We start from the raw sequence: 5,826 nt of genomic DNA, 5'->3' as shown, positions 1-5,826 counted from the left end.
GGTTGCTCACAGCCCCGGCCAACCTGGCCTGGAATGTTCCCAGGGATGGGGCCTCCCCCCCCTCTCTGGGCAACCCCTGCCAGGGTTTCACCACCCTCACTGGAAAGAATTTCTGCCTTAGATCCAGTCTAACCCTACCCTGTTTTAGTTTAAAGCCATCCCCCCTTGTCCTGTCCCAGCTGGCCCTACTAAAAAGCTTGTCCCCCCCTTTCCTCTGGGCCCCCTTGAAGCCCTGACCGGCCGCACTCAGCTCTGCCCGCAGCCTTCTCTTCTCCAGGCTGAACACCCCCAACTCTCCCAGCCTGGCCTCACAGCAGAGGGGCTCCAGCCCTCGGAACATTTTAGTAGCCCTCCCCTGGCCCCGCTCCAACAGGTCCATGTCCTCCTTGTGCTGAGGGCTCCAGAGCTGGCGTAACATTTTTGGCGTAAAAGTTCCCAGAATGGGCCTGAAACGCCCTGGTCCTGCTGCCGGGGCAGCTGGGCCCCACGGGACCGTGCCCCGCTGCGCCCCTCGGCTCCCCCGAGGAGGGAGGGTGCTGCTGGCGGGCAGAGCTCGCAGCAGGGCCCTGTGTTCCCGCCGGCCCCGGCGAGGCAGCGATGGCTTCCCCAGCTCCTCCCTGACGCTTCCGAATAGGCATGCTGGAGGCATTGGCTTCTGAACCACGGCGATTCGTGTTGGATGCTCAATTTAGTGTAAGCCACCCAGATTCTCGTTTCTGGAGCTGGCTGGCTGTCCTCCTCCACTCGCACACAGCTAACACTCGCTCGGTCTCGTCTCTTTTATCCCTGACTGGTGCTTTAGCTTCTATTGATTATTTCGACTCTAAACCAGCCTTGCACCTCCCACTCTCCTGCTGGTGTCACCCGCTATATTTCACAGCAGATTTTCATCATCCAAGTCCTTGCTGGTAGCCAGTGCTTTCATTAGTCTTCTCCTGCAAAGTCCAGGTGAAGATGCTTCCAGATCAACGGTACCTTCATCAAGTGCTGTTCCTGAAGCAGCCTCCTCTCCCTTCTACTTTTGTGGGCTTCCATCTGAACTTTGCGGATCCCAAAGGCATCTTCCCAGGCGGTTTCAACAGCTGTACCCCAAAGCACATCACCTCTCACCCCTCTCTGGCACGCAGGAGCTCTCAGCTATCCCAGAAAGACATTAAAGCTGCCTGGATGTGTCTTGCCATGACAGATCTATGCTGACTGCTCTTTGTTTTCTAGGAGCTCATAAATAAACGAGTCATTTGTTCACTGTAGTTCCCAACAATTAAGTTAGAACTGGGGACATTTCATAAGCAATTTTTCCTTCCTGTTTAGATGCGGGCTTCAAATAAAGAATCATCTCCTCACTAGCCTAGCCTGCCTGTGATCTTCCTTCTTTTAAGATGGATGGTTTTGGCCGCCCCTAGCTGGAAAGCTTTCACAACAGCAATTACAGAGTGCTGGCAAAGACGTAACAGGGGTCAAAATCCCCTTCTAACCCACATTCTTTAGCAGGGTTACTTTCAACTGGCTTAAAACTACCTCATTCGTAAGAGGTAACTGGAGGTTGCAGCACGATCCATGAGTTAAGATTTCTTCCCTAAACTGTTACCTCAGCTTCAACTCCCTCAGCAATGTCTTCTGCAGAGCAAACATCCCAACATCAGGTGTTACGCCCCATTTGGGGGAAGACTGTTGAGCCACGACACATCTCACAGGAGAAAAAAAAAAAACAAAAACAAACCAAAAAACAAACCAACAGCATTCAGTGAATTTAGTCATTTCTTGCCCAGATGTGGACACAGATGTGTCCACACAGCCAACTGCACTGCGAGTGCTGCTGCGCCAGAGCAGGAGGAAGGCCAGTTTTTAGTGGAACTATCCGTCAAAAAAAATAAGCCTTCCTTTCCTCTCGTTTTGGTCATCTTCCAACAGAAATACAACTCCTACAACTAGCAGGAAACACTGGAATGATATCCAAGCTTCTAGCGGAGGCATCTAGCTAAAGCCCTATTTATCCAAAAAGTCCATCATATCTAGCCAGAGATTTAACAGCAGCTTCTAGAGATTTGGCAAATCCTCACACGCCGTAGAGGCATTCAGATTCTTTCTATAGCGAGATTCACTGCTTCCTCGTCGTCTTTTGCACTACTCAGATATTTCTAGAAAGGCAGACGGTGGAGAACGACGATGAGAAGTTTATTAGCACGTTTAGTAGCAGGCTCGCTTGTATTGGTCAGCACGGGGCTGAGGGCGAAGAAGTTTCTGCTAAAAGGAGCCCAGGATTTTGGCATCTACCAAGCAGTCAAATCAAGAGTTGTTTCCAATAGGGATGGCATCGTCTTGCTCCATGAATCTGTTTCTGCCCTCATCGTTGCTTTCTGCCGGCTAGGTAGAGAGGACTTACTCATTTTCTTTTTCGGAGCAATCCTGTAGCAGCACTCCGTAGGCCCTGAGCTGAAGGATATGGAAAGAAAGGCCCGTCTAAAACAAGAATGAAGCACAGGAGGCCTCATAAGGACACAGCTGTAGCAGCTCACATCAAAGCTTTCTTTTAGCTGCCTACAATACCACCAATAGCCTCCAAACACTTTTCAGGATGCTCTCAGCCTGATGTGGTCCATCTATTTAGTAACCCTCAACGGAGTTCTCCCTTAAGCATTTCTCCTCTCTTGAGCTAGAACTGGTTTGCATCCCCAGCACCCCTTACCTAGCGGTTGCACCATCCCTTAGCCAGGGCATGGAAAACCACCTCCACCTGTTCACTGGGAACGTGGCCCCAGCTCATTAGGTCTGATTAACCAGGTTCCTGCATGGGAAGAGGCACAGAAGAATTGGTACCTACCCCCTACGGAGGCTGAAGCATCAGCGCCTGCCTAGTTCCTTGCAGCAGCCATATTTCCAAGTCTTTGGTCATGCTGGTTGTCCTCTCTGAACCTTTCCCAGTTCTTCAGTATCCTTTTAGAGACGACGGGCGTGACCTGCATGCGGTGTTTAAGACACAGGCGAGCCATCTTGACACCACACTGAGCTAGCTCACGGTACTGCTTAGCTTTTTAACGCGTATCGACAACTTCGGTTTACCCTTTGAAAAGGGGTGAAGCCTCACGGAGTTTCACACGCACTCATCAAATGGTGCTTGCATGTCAACGTCGGTCTGCTCCCAAGATGAAGTCATTACCTGCAGTCAAGAGGCTGGGGCCTGTCTCACCCACCGGTTATTTCGTGTAGCGCAGCAAATGAGTGCCGAGGTTTGAGGATCCGCCTTAACCAACAGCAGCAGGGAGGGGGGGAAAGACAAAATGCACGCATGCTACCCCAATCAGCTGAAACGAGCAAATCCTGCTAAAGCGTCCTTCAGACCTTAGGGCAGCTCCTCTACGCCTGCGCAAGCATCAGGACCGCAGAAGGTAATCAGCAGTGTCTAATTAGACAGTTTCTGCCTTTCGAGGTCCCCACCCGGAGTACGAGCAACTGTCCCGCATACGCATAATGCACGCTACAAGTCTAACTTTAGAGCAAGGCCAGATTTGGGTAGCTTGCATCTAAAATTTAATGATAGAGGGAAAGACTACTCATTAAGCTTTCTCTTTAAAGAAGTGGTTTGTCTTTCCTTGGTCTCTTCCTAAAAAAGAAATAAGTTTTTTTTTTTTACCAAGAGGTTTCTTGTGGCTTGACCATAAGCTTTCAATGTGAGGCTACTAGTTTTATGCATTTAAAGCAATTAACAGTTGTTTTCCAAGGGCCAGCTGTTAGCAATTCTAATGCTCGTTGCTGCTTATTGAGGGCAGCTGGAAAGACACAAAACAGAGCAGCAAGAAAAAGCAAGATTACTAGTATAACTGTTATTAGCCTAGAATTACATTTTCCAGCCAATAGTCTGGCTTGAAAAATCTTTTACCAACTGCTAATACCAATATGAGTTATTTTACAAACCCAGATTTAAAAAAAACAAACAAACAAACAAAAAAAAAAACCAAAAACCCACAACACCTTAGCAACACAGGACCAAAGATTTGCCTGTTTTGCAGTCTCATCCATGTAAGAGGTCACAAGTATTTGTTCCCACTGCTTGCCTCCTCCTTGCCTGTTCCTTTTGTTTGCTCTTCTTGCATCGGGAGAGTCTCCGGGATTCGCTTCCCCTGGTGGCCTGCCAAAGCTCAAATTAGCAACCTACAGGAAGCTGTCAGAGATGCATTTGGACAGCCAGGCCTTCACTTCGCTCACAGGATCGCGTCTGGCAGGGGGTACAGTACCGGCAGGGGACAAATAATGCTTTATAGGTGCAATCCCCACAACTCAGGGCCTGGCTCAAAAATACTCACAAGGAGCCAATTCGGTGCCAAAGTGACAACTGGTGTTTGTGCTCCTTAAATTAAATAATTACACGAACAAATGACGAGAAAGCCTCCGGTAGTTTCAGAATCATCTCCCCCGCTTATGTGCTGCAGCAATATTTAATTGGGCGACGTGCAGTCACAAGCGGGTGTAGGCACAAGGAATCTCTCCTAGACCGCGTGGCTTCCCACGGGTCAGATCAGTCACAGAAGTGACTCTAATCTTATTTTCTCTGTACATCTTCGCACAGCACAGTGCCCAGGTAAACACGATTGGGCTAATCCTTGATTTTTTTTTTTTTCCAGCTGCATATAGCAACAAGAGGCTACAGCACTGCGCTGCCGGCCGAGGAGTCTTTACACCGCAGCATTAGAGCTCCGGCTTTTAATCCTTCACGTGGATAGGGGTGCATTTACCCCTCACCTGTTGCTTTGGGCTGAAGATTTGAGGTCCAAAGTATCTCCCCCAACCGCTTCCCTCTAAAGCCAGCTCTTCTTGCCAGATCCATTTCTGGGGGCAGTCGGGGTCAATAAATCTGTTAGTTTGTTTTAACAGCAGGGTGGATGCTTCCCTTAGAGATTATGTTTCAATCCTTTATCTTATTAAGGGAAGATGTGTTTTGTCCATTAATCCAGTTAGCCTAGTGGATTAATAAGCTTGGGCTTGCTCTGTTTCAGGAAGTGCACAAATAGCAGTCAAGCATAATTAGGCCTAAACTTGCAAGTAACACTGGTAACAAGAGTGCTATTTCCCCCCCACACACTCTATTATTTTTACAAGCTGTGCTCTCAAATTACATGATGCAAATTCTCTATTAGAATGCCTGAATTCATGACCAAAAAGCAAAAGGCTGCCCTGAAAACATTTACTTTCATATGTGTATAAAATTCCCTTTGTGCTAAGTATAGGCAGGTAGGTTCCAGCCCAGAATAATGTTTTCAGTACTTGAGAAGCATCTGTTTGTTCAGTTCTAAAGGCATGAAAAATATTTGTCATTATTCTGACATCCGTCTTGGCAAAGCAGGCTTTCTAATCAGAGCTATTCACTTGCAAATTCAGCTGCGGGTTTGGGAGCTTGAACACTCAACAGCTCCATCCTTTAGATACATACAGCTCTTGGTGTGTTTTCCTGATTGAGGATGTATGGTCCTTAACTTTAAACAATGCTCTTATGCTACTGATACAAAAAAACAGAGAAGTTTTGGAGTAAAAAAAAAAGGGGGGGGGGAAAGAAAGCAACTCAGAGGAACAAGCTCCTCTGCTAAGAACAGCACAAATTACTGCAGCAGCTTTGTTCTCATAACTTCTGCTTGGCAAAATACAGCGTGTGGATTTCTGATGGCAAAATACGGCGTGTGGATTTCCGATGGCAAAATACGGCGTGTGGATTTCCCATGGCGGGGGGGGAAGAGAGAGTTTACTCCCGGGCAGCCTCACTAACCCCAGGAGTTAATGAAAATCCAGAGCAGATAAGTCAGCCGTCTAGCTTTGCCAAGGGCTTGCGTGCAGCCT

Source organism: Egretta garzetta, unplaced genomic scaffold (assembly GCF_000687185.1).
Source record: "Egretta garzetta isolate BGI_Z169 unplaced genomic scaffold, ASM68718v1 scaffold536, whole genome shotgun sequence".
NCBI lineage: Eukaryota > Metazoa > Chordata > Aves > Pelecaniformes > Ardeidae > Egretta > Egretta garzetta.
This window is presented reverse-complemented; position numbering follows the sequence as displayed.